Consider the following 17,531-nt stretch of genomic DNA (forward strand, 5'->3'; position numbering starts at 1 on the left):
GATTCCCATCTGTGACTTGATAAATATTTGATGCAGTGGCCAGTCAACATCCCTACATTAGTGAAACTTCTGCCCAGGAGCAACTGCACAGCTCTCAGCGATGAGATCGGAGTAAGTTAAAAAGAGTGTATTCATTAGCTACTTCAAAGGATTTGGTTTTTTTAGCTGGCAGTTTTGCAGACTGGCTTATTGGCTCTGCCGTCTACTGTGTGACAGCCGAAAAACATACTACTGCAAGGAGGAGCCTGCTTCTTCCCTTCACAATATTTTCTTTCCTTTGTGTTCACAGCCCAGGAGGCAAATGCAGTATGCCTCAGCCTCCTCCCTTCCCCTTGATTAAACAGCTGTGAATATGTAAAATGACTTTAGGATCTGTCCAGTAGCTTTGATTCCCAAAGCCTGAAATCTAGTCCCTCTGTCTGATATAGTTTTATGTCGTGAGATGGACCACTTATTCTTTCTGCACCTTCATGGTTACAATGGATAATTAAAAAGTCAGCACTTTCATTCCTAAATAGCTTGTGTTGACTGGTAGGATCAGTGAACAAAGTGTAGCAGGGCAGAGAAGGGACCTAAAAACTAGCTCAAATTAATCACAACCATAGTGGCTTCCAGAAGGACCTGGACAAACTTCTATTCATTCCTCAAACCTCGGTTTAGATACTGCCCTTTCCTGGAAACCTACCAGGATCCAGCTCCACAGTTTCAGGCTTGGATCCCTCCCCTGAACTTCCATAACTACCGTGCTGGTTTATAGCTCTCTGCAGCCAACTTAGTTTCAAGAAGACTGTCCTGTCTACCATTGCCTAGCATAACCTCTGGCACTTTAAAAAGTACTGAATAAATAGTTACTAAATTGAATACATTTCTCTGGAAATCACTGCTGCAGATGACTTAGAAACTTGCAGGATCACATGGTATCACATTTGAAAGGTTCCTTCATTAATTTCTCCATGCCCTGCCTGCCATAGCTTCCCAAGCAAACTTGTCTAGTCTTCCTGCACACGCTAATGACAAGGAGTTCAGTTCAGTTCAGTTCAGTTCAGTCACTCAGTCGTGTCCGACTCTGTGACCCCATGAATCACAGCACGCCAGACCTCCCTGTCCATCACCAACTCCCGGAGTTCATTCAGACTCACGTCCATCGAGTCCGTGATGCCATCCAGCTATCTCATCCTTGGTCATCCCCTTCTCCTCCTGCCCCCAATCCCTCCCAGCACCAGAGTCTTTTCCAATGAGTCAACTCTTCACATGAGGTGGCCAAAGTACTGGAGTTTCAGCTTTAGCGTCATTCCTTCCAAAGAAATCCCAGGGTTGATCTCCTTCAGAATGGACTGGTTGGATCTTCTTGAAGTCCAAGGGACTCTCAAGACTCTTCTCCAACACCACAGTTCAAAAGCATCAATTCTTCGGCGCTCAGCCTTCTTCACAGTCCAACTCTCACATCCATACATGACCACAGGAAAAACCATAGCCTTGACTAGACGGACCTTAGTCGGCAAAGTAATGTCTCTGCTTTTGAATATACTATCTAGGTTGGTCATAACTTTTCTTCCAAGGAGTAAGTGTCTTTTAATTTCATGGCTGCAATCACCATCTGCAGTGATTTTGGAGCCCCCCAAAATAAAGTCTGACACTGTTTCCACTGTTTCCCCATCTATTTGCCATGAAGTGATGGGACCAGATGCCATGATCTTCGTTTTCTGAATGTTGAGCTTGAAGCCAACTTTTTCACTCTCTTTCACTTTCATCAAGAGGCTCTTTAGTTCCTCTTCACTTTCTGCTATAAGGGTGGTATCATCTGCATATCTGAGGTGATTGATATTCCTCCTGGCAATCTTGATTCCAGCTTGTGTTTCTTCCAGTCCAGCGTTTCTCATGATGTACTCTGCATATAAGTTAAATAAGCAGGGTGACAATATATAGCCTTGACGTACTCCTTTTCCTATTTAGAACCTGTCTGTTGTTCCATGTCCAGTTCTAACTTGCTTCCTGACCTGCATACAGATTTCTCAAGAGGCAGGTCAGGTGGTCTGGTATTCCCATCTCTTTCAGAATTTTCCACAGTTTATTGTGATCCACACAGTCAAAGGCTTTGGCATAGTCAATAAAGCAGAAGTAGATGTTTTTCTGTAACTCTCTTGCTTTTTCCATGATCCAGCGGATGTTCACAATTTGATCTCTGGTTCCTCTGCCTTTTCTAAAACCAGCTTGAACATCAGGAAGTTCACGGTTCACATATTGCTGAAGCCTGGCTTGGAGAATTTTGAGCATTACTTTACTAGCGTGTGAGATGAGTACAATTGTGCGGTAGTTCGAGCATTCTTTGGCGTTGCCTTTCTTTGGAATTGGAATGAAAACTGACCTTTTCCAGTCCTGTGGCCTGGAAATCTCACTGCTGAGATTTCCAAATTTGCTGACATATTGAGTGCAGCACTTTCACAGCATCATCTTTCAGGATTTGAAACAGCTCAATTAGAATTCCATCACCTCCACTAGCTTTGTTTGTAGTGATGCTTGCTAAAGCCCACTTGACTTCACATTCCAGGATGTCTGGCTCTAGATGAGTGATCACACCATCATGATTATCTGGGTCATGAAGATCTGTTTTGTACAGTTCTTCTGTGTATTCTTGCCACCTCGTCTTAATATCTTCTGCTTCTGTTAGGTCCATACCATTTCTGTCCTTTATCGAGCCCATCTTTGCATGAAATGTTCCCTTGGTATCTCTAATTTTCTTGAAGAGATCTCTAGTCTTTCCCATTCTGTTGTTTTCCTCTATTTCTTTGCATTGATCGTTGAAGAAGGCTTTCTTATCTCTTCTTGCTATTCTCTGGAACTCTGCATTCAGATGGCAGTTCACCTCCTTCAAAATAGTCAGAGATAGACTTTAAGTGACTTAGGAAAATGAGTAAAATAAAAAATGAACCTGATGGGTCCTGAGTTAAATCAAGAAGTAGTTAATTCAGCTTCTCATTTTTCTGCTGGACCTTTCTCTCACCTGGGGTCAAGTAAACCCCACCCAAGTGCCCACGATAGCAGTTTAAGCTCTGCTTTCCAAGCCAGAGGGCTATACAATATGCCAAGAAGTTCTTGAACTCTAAAAGGAAAATGGAGTATTTTCTGAAGCATCATTTTTACTTGGAGAGCTGGAGGAGAAACATTTTTTAACTAACTTTTTGTTTATTTACTTATTTTTGGCTGTGCTGGGTCTTCGTTGCTGTTTGGGCTTCTCATTGCAGCGGCTTCTCTTTTGTGAAGCACAGGCTCTAGGGAGCGTGGGCTTCAGTAGTTGTAGCACGTGGGCTCAGCAGCTGTGGCTCCTGGGCTCTAGAGCACCGGCTCAGTAGTTGTGGTACACAGCCTTAGTTGCTTTGTGGCATGTGGGGTCTTCCTGCATCAGGGATTGAACCTGTGTCCCCTGCATTGACAGATGGATTTGTTACCACTGAGCCACCAGGGAAGCCTGAGAGGAAACATTTTATATTTAATACATATATATATCATATATAGTATGGAGAAAAATATATGCATGATTTTAAAGAGATAACATAAGACTTAAAAGAAATTGATCAGCATCTTTTGGGCTGAACATTAAAACTTTTAGGGGTTAAAAATTCAATTTTGGTCTGAAGGGTTACTTTGGTGGAAAAAATATGAAAAATACACCTGGCTTTACACATTATCATCTTTTACCACCTGGGAGTATTTGCGTTCCATTGGTTTCTTTCAGAGATTGGAAAGACTTTAAAACTAGAAGGAATCAGTATATAATGGTGGAATTTCAGGCAGCATGAGACCTTTCACGGAAGATGTGTTGCACTTATAAAGGCCATTCCCCAGTATTCTGTCAGCCTTAACAGTTAGTCCCAGTTCAGGATGGGTACGGTAAATGTCCTTTTGATTCAGTTTTGACCGTGTTTGAGCAGAGTATTTACCCGCTAAAGCCTCAGTTTCCCTAGCTGTAAAATGAAATGAGAATATTTCCCTTGCTTCTGAGAGGTGTTGTGAGCTACTGTATGAAAAGTACCCAGCTCAGTGCCCAGAACATGAGAAGCACTTAACGGTCAGCAGTACTTATAAAAGGAGCACATACTAAATTACACCCACCCCTGAATTTACGGACCTGGGCAAAAGTATAAATGGAGAAGTATATGTCTAAATATTTAAAAGTTATAAACAAGCTGCTACTGCTGCTGCTGCTGCTGCTAAGTCGCTTCAGTCGTGTCTGACTGTGTGTGACCCCGTAGACGGCAGCCCACCAGGCTCCTCCGTCCCTGGGATTCTCCAGACAAGAATACTGGAGTGTGGTGCCATTTCCTTCTCCAATGCATGAAAGTGAAAAGTGAAAATGAAGTTGCTCAAGTCGTGCCCGACTCTTAGCGACCCCATGGACTGCAGCCTACCAGGCTCCTCCATCCATGGGGTTTTCCAGGCAAGAGTACTGGAGTGGGGTGCCATTGCCTTCTCCAATAAACAAGCTAACAACTGTTAAATATAGTGAAATATTTCCTATCCTTCCTACCTTAAAACAAAATTGAATATTGGTCTTTTTTGTCCTTAAACATTCTTTTTCTTTTCTCCTGTGGTAAGAACACATATATGAGATCTGGAGAACAAGTTTTATATGACTGAATATTAGCAAACTTTAAAGTTGGCTGATCTTTAATTTTTTGCACAGATGTGGCAGTTTTGTTCTTTGGCTGACAAAGACATACATAATTCATACATTATGATATATTTATTACATAAAATTTTTCCCTCATTTTAGCAAAATTGCTAATTATGTTGTTATAATCATGATTTTTACATAATTTGCATTCTAATGGTAGCAATGCCAAATTAGTCAACCTTGCTTAAGTCATTATATTTTTATTTTTAAATTAACTTTAATATGAGCCTGGATAGAAGGGGTGTTTGGGGGAGAATGGATACATGTATGTGTATGGCTGAATCCCTTCACTATTTTCCTAAAGCTGTCACAACACTGTTAATTGGCTATATGTTTGAGCTTAGTTGCTCAGTAGTGTCTGACTCTTTGTGACCCGTTGGACTATAACCCACCAGGTTCCTCTGTCCGTGGGGATTCTCCAGTCAAGAATACTGGAGTGGGTTGCCATGCTGTCCTCCAGGGGATCTTCCCAACCCAGGGATTGAATCCAAGTCTCCCACATTGCAGGTGGATTCTTTACCATCTGAGTCATCAGGGAAGCCCAAGAATACTGGAGTGGGTAGCTTATCCCTTCTCCAGGGGAACTTCCCAAGCCAGGAACTGAACTAGGGTCTCCTGCACTGCAGGTGGATTCTTTACCAGCTGAGCTACCATTGGCTATACCCCCATACAAAATAAAAACTTCAAAAGAAAAAAAGTTATTTTTAATATGGAAAAAACTTTTTCTTTAGCCAATAGCAACTGAAATAGTCAATAACGTTATTGTAGTAACATTTACATTCAGAAATTAACAATGAAGTTTATACATTAAAGTCCAAATAGTATGATAGGGTCTTATGTTAATTATTATTTATAGAAATATTATTAAATATTCGAATCCATCATATAAATCATTACCGCTTATATTGCAGTTCTCACAGTCTCTCAAAGCAATATCTCGATCCAGAAAATATTAATTTCTTACCCTTCAGCACCCAGCAGATTGGAAGCCCGCCCCAACTGGAAGCCTGATGTCCTTTTTTAAGAAATTTCAAGATTGAAATATTATAAGGAAGACCAAAAATTGGCAATTTTCTAGGATTTATTCAAATCTCTATTTAATTGACACTGTACTTTGGTCCATGTGTATGTGTGTGCATGCTCAGCTGCTTCAGTCATGTCCAACTCTCTGGGACCCCATGGACTGTAGCCCACCAGGCTCCTCTGTCCATGGAATTTTCCAGACAAGAATACTGGAGTGGGTTGCCATGCCCTCCTCCAGAGGATCATTCCAACTCAGGGATTGAACCCATGTCTCTTACTGAGTCTGTGCTCTAGACCCCTCGAGCTGCAACAAATGAGCCCATGTGCCACAACTACTGAAGCCTGTGCCCCCTGGAGCCAGCAACTCGCAGCTACTGCGCCCATATGCTACAGCTGTTGAAGCCTGTGTGCCCAGAGCCTATGCTCTGCAACAAGTGAAGCCGTCACAATGAGAACCCATGCACCACCACTAGAGAGTAGCTCCCTGCTTTCCAGAATTAGATAAAGCCCATGCGCAGCACACACACACACACACACTCACAAAGTAAATAAATGAAAAGAAGTTTGGAGATTATTTGTATGCAAGTATTCTTTTTATGGGGAAGGCCTGGTGGAACAGCAGTAAAGAATCTGCCTGCCAATGCAGGAGACACAAGAGATGCAGGTTCGATCTCTAGGTCTGAAAGATCCCCTGGAGGAGAAAATGGCAATCCACTCCCATATTCTTGCCTGGAAAATCCCATGGACAGAGGAGCCTGGCGGGCTACAGTCCATGGGGTCACAGAGTCAGACACGACTGAGTACATACACATTCTTTATAGTGATGCAAATATTTTTATTTGCATAAAAATATTTACTTGTTTTTGTTTTCCTATATTTTATAGGAATGTCACATTTGTTACACACTTCACATACAGTTTATTTCAATTTAAGGAAAAGAGTTTCTCTAAGTTAAAAAGAATTCATCTTAAAAAGGGGAAGAGCCAAACTTGTATCAGTTTGAATTTTGAAGTTTCTGCAAGCTTTGGCTAATATTATTAACAGCAAGCAGCAGTTCAAAGATAGCTGTGGGCACTGCAAATTCAAAAATATTTATTTTGTTAAAGATCACCATTCTCTTTACATAATGATCATCTTTTATTTCTTGTATAATTCTAGTGCATCTTGTTACTTTGTGTAAATTAACTTTTATTGTTTTAATGGCATTTAGTTAACTTTTTGTTTGTGTGTCTGAAAGCAGTTTTAGTGGTAAATATGACATGTTTTTAAAAATCAAGACATTTCATATTTGGACAAATATAGAAAATGTCCTATGCAATCATTGAATTGCACCAAAAATGCTATCACTTAGTATGGCTGAGAATTTGTCTCTGAATAAGAAACTCAAATAATGCATTGTCCATGGCTCACAAAAATAACACTTGTTCCTTCCCAGTGGCTATTATCATTAGCGTGCCCTTTCCATCAATGCCCGAAATTCAAAGTTGGTTTTGTAGTTCCACTTTTTACAGTCTGTGTGAAACCAATAAAATGTTCATTTTGACTTCCTCAATTTTTATCTTTTGATAGTTTGACCATATGTACATTGAATGTTGGGCTTTCCTGGTAGCTCAGCTGGTAAAGAATCCACCTACAATGCAAGAGACCTCAGTTCGATTCCTGGATTGGGAAGTTCCCCTGGAGAAGGGATAAGCTACCCACTCCAGTATTCTTGGGCTTCCCTGGTGGCTCAGACAATAAAGAATCTGCCTGCAATGCGGAGACTTGGATTCAATCCCTGGGTTGGGAAGATCCCCTGGAGGAGGGCGAGGCAACCCACTCCAGTATTCTTACCTGGAGAATCCCTATGGACAGAGGAGCCTGGTGGGCTACAGTCCATGGGGTCGCAAAGAGCTGGACATGACTGTGTGATGGTCGTGTCATGACTGGACATGATGTATGTTAGTTGTTCAGTATGATTTGTCCTAGCATACTCTAGTTAAATTAGTTGTCATTAATGTTAAAACTTGTATGTGTAATTTCTTTTCTCATTTTTAATACTATTTTGAATTATCTATTTTTATATGGCTTTTAAAAAATCTATCTTACATTCTAACATCAAATTTGAAAGTTTTCTGACATCATATTTTTTCTACCAAACTAGAAAATGTCCATTGTTTTCTATAGATGTTGTGCTACTGTCTTGCAAAGCTTGGTTAAATATGGAACACCTGTGATTATTTTTTTTTTTAACTTGTAGTTGGTTTACCATGTTGTGTTAGTTTCAGGTATACAGCACAGTGATTCAGTTACACACACACATGTATACATACATATATACATATATACACACACACACACACACACACACACACATACACATATGTATTATATATTCTTTTTTCAGATTCTTTTCCCTTACAGGTTATTACAAAATATTGAATCCTGTGACTATTCTTTAAGAATATCATTCCAAGATTAGTATTTATGTGTTTACTGGTTTCTTGGTTGATTACTATTTGCTATTTTTAATACTTACTTATCTATTTTTTGGCTGCATCGGGTCTTCATTGCAGCCTGCAGGATCTTCATTGAGTCACATCCAGTCTGCTTGTGGTGCAAGGGCTCTCTAGTTGCCGCATGTGGGATAGTTTCTCTGTAGCATGTGGGAGCTTAGTTCCCCGACCAGGATTCAATCTGTGTCCCCTACATTACACAGCAGATTCTTAACCATGTGACCACCAGGAAGTTCCCTGTTTGCTATTCTTTAGGGCTTTTATTTTTCACTTCTAGTTTTTGCATATGTTGTGGTTTTGTTTGTTTTTGGTACAGGTAACATTTTGTATTCTTTTAATTGAGAACCTAAGTATTTCTAGTCACAAATGGTTCCCCTGGCCAAAACTAATTGTGAAAATTGACTGTGATATGTGTAATAATAGTAACAAAATACTTTGGTCTTCCATCTTAAGATATTAAAAAGTTTCTGTGGTTACTTTCTCTATTTGAAAAACATTTTGTTTTTGTTTGAAATATTAAATTTTCTGCCATTTATTCAATGGAAAATTCATAGCCAATAATTTGAATCAACTTAACATTTTTCCTGAATCAATCAGATGGTTTCAGAAGGATATGACAGATTTTTCCCAGGATCACTTTCCAACAAACAATAAAGATCCAAAGATTTCATATTTCTCATCAAGTTGCCAAATTTTTTTTGCAATTTATCTTCTGATGGGTAGGCCAGAATCGCATGTGTTGTGAATTTTATAGAAAAAACATATGTTTCATTGTTTTGACCAGGAAAAAAAACTTCATTAGTGAAGAACATAAAGTAATAGGTGTTTCATTCAATCTTTTTGAGTCATGGATGGTAAATATACTTTGCTTGTGCATTTCCTGGTTTTGCATAGTAGCTAAAATACATTAAATAAAGAACTTGTAATACCTGCTTGTGAACTGTGTGTGGGTCATGCTCAGCAGAAGCCTGTTTACTTTCAATGTCTGAAATTTAAAAAATGAAGCAGACCATCTCTTTGAATATTCTCTAATATCTTTTCAGTCCTTACTTTTCTGAGCCTTACTGTCATGTTTCGTGTTGCTATCCCAGTCTCAACTTGTTCTCATTTTCAATGATCTATAGAATTAAAAGATAAAATGTAATTATATTCAAAAGGTTCCAAGTTTGAATATATGTCATCAAAAATACAATTAAAGGGAGAAGGAAATGGCAACCCACTCCAGTATTCTTGCCTGGAAACGTCCATGGACAGAGGGGCCTGGTGGGCTGCAGTCCATGGGGTCACATGACTAAGCATGTGTGCATGAGGGTGGAGGGTGACAGGTTGGTAGCAATAAACTGGTAGAACTAAAAAAAAAAAAAAAAAGAATACAATTAAAAGAGATGTTAAAATATTGAAAATCAAAATTATTTTTCCTATTTGTTGTCTCTCACAGAATAGGGACTTCCTTTTTTCAAAATGTCATTTTTCTTCTAAAATAAACTATTAAAGTTAAAAACAAATCAAAATAATAATGGTTGGTCATTACAATTTAAACAAAAATTATTCAAATAAAGCTTAGTTCTTACTTTAGTTTTAAAATGTCATTATAGCTTATATTCTCATAAGCATAAAATTATTTATAATTCTTATATTCAATATCCATCAGTTTCCAATGCCAAAAATTGCTATATATGCTCAAACGTGTTATATCTGGAGTATATATAAAAATGGTAAAAGGATTATTGTTTAGTTGCTTCCTTTGTGTCCGACTCTTTGGGAGCCTATGGACTGTAGCCCACCAGGCTCCTCCATCCATGAGATTTCCCAGACAAGAATACTGGAGTGGTTGCGTACTCCAGGGGACCTTCCTGACCCAGAGAGAGAACCTGTGTCTCCTATATTGGCAGGTGAATTCTTCCCTGAGCTACCAGGGAAGCGTGATATAAGGATAATATTGTTTAATATTGTAAAATGTTCTCTGGCTGCCATATGTAATTATTGAAAATACTGCATTTATTCATGAGTGCTTACAGGTCTACAAGCTGGAACTTGAAGAAAGCAAGAAAGTAGACGCTCAGTACTCCCGGGAAATGATACTTTATCATGCAAGAATCTATAGCATTCATGACATCTGAGAGGAAGGATTTGACAAGTGAATTAATTTGTCTTTTCTCTTACCTAAATGCTTCCACAGCTCAAATTCTCCTTATGCTAAGCAGTGTCCTATGCTGTTGGCAGCAGGACAACTCATGATTCTTCTTGACATTTGATTGAGTTAAGGTACCTTTTGCTTTCAGAACAGAGAGCAAGAGATGTGCAGAAGCATTTTCTTCAACCTAAATGGTGTTAGTCATCAGTGTGGATGTTTACGATGATGGCTACTCTGTGTCAGTAGTGGGTACCCAATCTCATAGGGTCTTTAACAAGCTTACCATTTCACTGTGTGTTCGTGACTATCAGACTCTCTCACAAATGAGGTCCAAGGTAGGAGCCCTTCTTGACCAGATCTACAGGCCAACTTAAGCTCAATAAAAGAATCTAATATTACTTATCTGTACAACTCATATGTATAAAGTAGACATAGCTTCCTCCCACCAGTACCTGAATAAATGGGTGCTCCTTTTTCTAGGCATCTTTTACACTAATATATACATACATGTATTCTTAACATTAAAGTATATATATAATATTTAATTTTTATTTACTTATTTTTGGCTCTGCTGGGTCTTCGCTGCTATGTGGGCTTCTCTCTAGTTGCAGTGAGCAGGACTTGTGCTCTAGTTGCTGTGTGCAGGCTTCTCATTGCAGGCGGCTTCTCTTGTTGCAGAGCATGGACTCCGGAGCACACGGACTTCAGTAGCTGTGGGGCATGGGCCCGGTAGTTTCCACCCCCAGGCTCTAGAACACAGGCTCAGTAGTTGTGGTGCAGGCTTAGGTGCTCCGCAAGTGGGATCGTCCCAGATCAGGGGTTGAACCTATGTCTCCTGAGTTGGCTGGCAGATTCTTTACCACTAAGCCACCAGGGAAGCCCTAAAAATATGTATTAAGACCTTAAAAAATATTAATTATGTCATAATATAAAAGCTTTGTATCTCCTGTTTAACAATATATTGCTTTTCATATTGTTACATAAAATTGACCACTGATTTCACCTTATTAATAACCATAATGATATTATACTACATTTTTAAGCCAATTCCTCCGTGATTAACATTTACTTTTTCAAATTTTTGTTCTGGATGAAAAGGATATTCTCATGAACCTCAAAATATGAGCAGATGGAGGAAAATTACCAGTAGTTCAAGACCCACATCGTATCAGGGTCTGTGCAGGAGGAGGCCATGTGGTATCTGATAGACCTGAGAACAGGAGAACTCTTAAGACTGGCGCTAGTTCAGTTCAGTTCAGTCGTTCAGTCGTGTCCAACCCTTTGCGACCCCATGGACTGCAGCACGCCAGGCTTCTCTGTCCATCACCAACTTCCAGAGCTTACTCAAACTCATGTCCATCTAGTCAGTGAGCCATCCCACCGTCTCATCCTCTGTTGTTCCCTTCTCCTCGTGCCTTCAATCTTTCCCAGCATCAGGGTCTTTTCAAATGAGTGAGTTCTTTGCATCAGGTGGCCAAAATATTGGAGTTTCAACTTTAGCACCAGTCCTTCCAATGAATATTCAGGACTGATTTCCTTTAGGATAGACTGGTTGGATCTCCTTGCAGTCCAAGGGACTCTCAACAGTCTTCTCCAACACCATAGTTCAAAAGCATTAATTCTTCAGAGCTCAGCTTTCTTTATAGTCCAACTCTTACATCCATACATGACTACTGGAAAAATCATAGCTTTGACTACACGAACCTTTGTTGGCAAACTAATATATCTACTTTTTAATATGCTGTCTAGGTTGGTCATAACTTTTCTTATAAGGAGCAAGTGTCTTTAATTTCATGGCTGGAGTCAGCATCTGCAGTGATTTTGGAGCCCAAGAAAATAAAGTCTCTCACTGTTTCTGATGTTTCCCCATCTATTTGCCATGAAGTGATGGGACCAGATGCCATGATCTTAGTTTTCTGAATGCTGAGTTTTAAGCCAACTTTTTCACTCTCTTCTTTCACGTTCACCAAGAGGCTCTTTAGTTTTTCTTCGCTTTCTGCCATAAGGGTGGTGTCATCTGAATATCTGAGGTTAATGATATTTTTCCCAGCAACCTTGATTCCAGCTTGTGCTTAATCCAGCCCAGCATTTTGCATGATGTACTCTGCATATAAGTTAAATAAGCAGGGTGACCATATGCAGCCTTGACATACTCCTTTTCCTATTTGGAACCAGTCTGTTGTTTCATGTCCAGTTCTAACTGTTGCTCCTTGACCTGCATACAGATTTCTCAGAAGGCAGGTAAAGTGGTCTGGTATTCCCATCTCTTGAAGAATTTTCCACAGTTTGTTGTGATCCACACAATCAAAGGCTTTGGCGTAGGCAATATAGCAGAAGTAGATGTTTTTCTGTAACTCTCTTGCTTTTTTTATGATCCATGGATGTTGGCAATTGATCTCTGGTTCCTCTGCCTTTTCTAAATCCAACTTGAACATCTGGAAGTTCATGGTTCACGTACTGTTGAAGCCTGGCTTGGAGAATTTTGAGCATTACTTTGTTAGCATGTGAGATGAGTGCAATTGTGTGGTAGTTTGAGCATTCTTTGACATTGCCTTTCTCTGGGATTGGAATGAAAACTGACCTTTTCCAGTCCTGTGGCCACTGCTGAATTTTCCAAATTTGCTGACATATTGAGTGCAGCATTGATCACTGAGGAAGGCTTTCTTATCTCTCCTTGCTATTCTTTGAAACTCTGCATTCAAATGGGTATATTTTTCCTTTTCTCCTTTGCTTTTTGCTTCTCTTCTTTTCACAGCTATTGGTAAGGCCTCCTCAGATAGCCATTTTGCTTTTTTGCATTTCTTTTTCTTGGGGATGGTCTTGCTCCCTGTCTCCTGTACAATGTCACGAACCTCTGTCCATAGTTCATCAGGCACTCTGTCTATCAGATCTAGTCCCTTATATCTATTTCTCACTTCTACTGTATAATCATAAGGGATTTGATTTAGGTCATACCTGAATGGTCTACTGGTTTCCCCTACTTTCTTCAATTTAAGTCTGAATTTGGCAATAAGGAGTTCATGATCTGAGCCACAGTCCCCTCCCGGTCTTGTTTTTGCCATCACTTCATGGCAAATAGATGGGGAAACAGTGGAAACAGTGGCTGACTTTATTTTTCTGGGCTCCAAAATCACTGCAGATGGTGATTCCAGCCATGAAATTAAAAGACGCTTGCTCCTTGGAAGGAAAGTTATGACCAACCTAGACAGCATATTAAAAAGAAGATATATTACTTTGCCAACAAAGGTCCGTCTAGTCAAGGCTATGGTTTTCCAGTAGTCATGTGTGAATGTGAGAGTTGGACTATAAAGAAAGCTGAGCACAGAAGAGTTGATGCTTTTGAACTGTGGTGTTGGAGAAGACTGTTGAGAGTCCCTTGGACTGCAAGGAGATCCAACCAGTCCATCCTAAAGGAAATCAGTCCTGGGTGTTCATTGGAGGGACTGATGCTAAAGCTGAAACTCCAATACTTTGGCCACCTGATGCAGAGAGCTGACTCTTTTGAAAAGACCCTGATGCTGGGAAAGATTGAGGGCAGGAGGAGAAGGGGACGACAGAAGATAAGATGGTTGGATGGCATCACTGACACAACGGACATGGGTTTGGGTGGACTCTGGGAGTTGGTGATGGACAGGGAGGCCTGGTGTGCTGTGGTTCATGGGGTTGCAAAGAGTCAGACACAACTGAGCGACTGAACTAAACTGAACTGAGTGCAGCACTTCCACAGCATCATCTTTTAGGATTTGAAATAGCTCAACTGTAATTCCGTCACCTCCACTAGCTTTGTTCTTGGTGATGCTTCCTAAGGCCCACTTGACTTTGCACTCTAGGATGTCTGGCTCTAGGTGAGTGATCACACCATTGTGTTATCTGGGTCATGAAGATCTTTTTTGTATAGTTCTATGTATTCTTGTCACCTCTTCTTAATATCTTCTGCTTCTGTTAGGTCCATACCATTTCTGGCTCACTGAAAATCAGAGTAGACCAATCTGAGAACAACTACTGGGACTGTGAGGGGGTTTCTACACTTCAGTAAAGATGGGGGGTATGGGGTCCCAGACAAGGTGTAAAGTAGCTGTGATGGTTTTGGCTCTTTGAACTTCAACTTAATTACAAAGCTGCTTTTCAGAAGAAAACCTTACAACAAAAGAAGACTTCTGAGAATAGAATCCAAATGAGCAAGTATGGGATAATAGAAGTAAAGGAAAAAGAAAGTCTAGATAAAAGAGCAGAGGAACTACATCTCAGAACGTATAAAAGGCCATTAAAAAAATTCTTGATAAGGATACCAGAAGAAGGAAATCTAGAATAATGAAGCCAGAAAAGTTACCCCTGGTTCACCCTTTCTTCATAAAGGAAAAACTAAATTCCTATAAAAATAAATAATAGAATAAGATTGTGTTCAAATCAAACATTGTCAGATGTGTTAACTAACCTTATTGTGATGATCATTTTGCAATATATAAGTATATCAAGTCATTGTATACCTTAAACTTATACAATGTTCTATGTTGATTGTATCTCAATAAAACTAGAAAAAAGTCCAACACTAAGTCATTGCAAAAAAAGAAAGGAAAAAGAGTCTAATAACATTCTAACAATGAAAATATACAAGGAAGACATGCTTATAAGACATGAAAATTTTAACTATTTCAAAATGAGCTCAAAAAAACTAATAAACTAATATTAGACAGGAAAGAAGTATATAAATCAGAATTAGAGACTCTCAGAAATGTAGGAGAACTCCCAATTAGAATTAATATTAATCATTTGAGAAATGGAGATTAAAATTGGAAAAATAGAAGTGAATAAATACATTATAACACCTTTAAATAAACAATAGGTGAAAAGGAGGTAATTCCAACAAATCAAAGAGATCTGAAAGAAAGTGATGGATGTAGAAGGTAAACAAACAAATGAACAAGCCATATATAGTAGAAGACACACAGGGAAGAAAAAAGCAATGGAAATTTAAAAGTAATTTAAATTTAAAAAGCAAACTTTTAAGAAAATTTTTCCTTAGGAAAAAGAGATTTGATACTACCTAGGAAAATCAATCCAGAATGACTAATGTCAAGGTATATTCTCAAACTTCTGGTCATTACAAGAAAGAAAAATATCATTTGGGTATCTAGTCAAAATATCAAGTCACCTTGATGGGAAAGAAATAATTGTCTTCAGACTTTATTCCAGAAGAGATAGTGTAACATATTGAAGATATTCAAGGAAAGAAAATGTCAGCCAAAGATTTTATATCCAGCTAACAGGTCACAAATGATGAACATGAAAGAAACAGAGAATACTGCTCCCATGAATTTACTGAAGAAAGGCTTTTTAGAGAATGAAAATGAAAAGACATCGGCATAAAGACTGATGGCGAGCATTAAGTATATATTTACTCAGAAAACTATGATGGTTGTAAGAAGAGTACATGCTCAGGCAAAGAAGATATTATACAATAATTAAAGGGAAGAATGATAAGAGAGAGAGAATATCAGTTCAGTTCAGTTCAGTCGCTCAGTCATGTCTGACTCCTTGCGACCCCGTGAATTGCAGCACGCCAGGCCTCCCTGTCCATCACCAACTCCCGGAGTTCACTCAGAGTCGCATCCTTCGAGTCAGTGATGCCATCCAGCCATCTCATCCTCGGTCGTCCCCTTCTCCTCCTGCCCCCAATCTCTCCCATCATCAAAGTCTTCTGCAATGAGTCAACTCTTCTCATGAGGTGGCCAAAGTACTGGAGTTTCAGCTTCAGCATCATTCCTTCCAAAGAAATCCCAGGGTTGATCTCCTTCAGAATGGACTGGTTGGATCTCCTTGCAGTCCAAGGGACTCTCAAGAGTCTTCTCCAACACCGCAGTTCAAAAGCGTCAATTCTTCGGCGCTCATCCTTCTTCACAGTCCAACTCTCACATCCATACATGACTACTGGAAAAACCATAGCCTTGACTAGAGATAGAATATAGAATATACTTATTGAATATACTTGTTGCTGATGGGGGTAAAGGATATTTATTGCAATAAGATGCTGGTGGATAGAGATGAGAGAGGAAAAGAAATTGTTGACTGTTCAGTATTGTTGGGGAACCATTAGAAAATAACAAAATTAAGGTAGGGTTGGAGACTGAGGTTATTTTAGCTTTACAAAAGTAACCATAAAAATAAAACCTTCCTAAATACCAAATCATAAAAATTAAAACTTCCTAAATACCAAATCCTAAAGTCAATCCTAAAGGAAATCAGTCCTGAATATTCATTACTCATATTGGAGTCCTGAAACTCCAATACTTTGGCCACTGATGCGAAGAACTAACTCATTGGAAAAGACCCTGATCCTGGGAAAGATTGAAGGCAAGAGGAGAAGGGGATGACAGAGGATGAGATGGTTGGATGGCTTCACCTAGTCGATGGACATAAGTTTGAGGAAGCTCCACGAGTTGGTGATGGACAGGGATGCCTGGTGTGCTGCAGTCCATGGGGTCACAAAGAGCTGGACACGACTGAGCAATTGAGCTGAAATACCAAATACATTTGAGAGAGCAAATAAGTGAGATACAAGTGCTATAAAATACTTGCATGTATATAACATAAAACAATATGAAGTAAAATGAGGTGCAGAGAGGAGTGTATATAGTGTGCTACCATTTGAATAGAAGGCAAAATGAGGATATATGTGTGTGTATGTACATACACATTTGATTATTTTTGCAATTAAAGGATAAACAAGAAACTAATAATTGGCTATGTACGGGGTTAAAACTTCTCTGAGTTACATTTTAATATAGTTTTGACTTTTGAACCATGCTGCTGTTTTACATATGCAAATTAATTAAGTTAGTGCTCGCTTCAGTGGCACATATCAAATTGAAATAATGCAGAGATGATTAACATGGCCCCTGCACAAGGATCACATGCAAACTTGTAAAGCAGTCTGTAGTTTTGTTACAGATATTAATTAAGTTTACTGTGGTAATCATATCACAGTGTATACATATACCAAATCATTATGCTGTATACCTTAAACTTTCAAATATTATATATCAGTTATATGTTAATAAAACTATAGAAAGTTAAAAAGCCCACTATCACAAAAAATTAAATCAATATATTAGGAGAACCCTAACATTGAGTATAAAGAGAAACAAATGAATCTATTTCAAGGTTTAAAGGTTTTTAACAGACCTTGTTACCTTTAGTGGGCTGTATT

General features: G+C 39.1%; 1 non-coding gene across 1 annotated transcript; it reads left to right on the plus strand.

Annotated features, from left to right (window-relative positions):
• Positions 1–17,161: 17,161 nt before the first annotated feature.
• On the plus strand, positions 17,162–17,265 carry LOC114115050 (U6 spliceosomal RNA). The gene has a single exon (XR_003589553.1). It is a non-coding gene; the product is annotated as a U6 spliceosomal RNA (small nuclear RNA).
• The last annotated feature ends 266 nt before the right edge of the window (positions 17,266–17,531 follow it).

The sequence above is a fragment of the Ovis aries genome, chromosome 5 (assembly GCF_016772045.2).
Source record: "Ovis aries strain OAR_USU_Benz2616 breed Rambouillet chromosome 5, ARS-UI_Ramb_v3.0, whole genome shotgun sequence".
Taxonomy (NCBI): domain Eukaryota; kingdom Metazoa; phylum Chordata; class Mammalia; order Artiodactyla; family Bovidae; genus Ovis; species Ovis aries.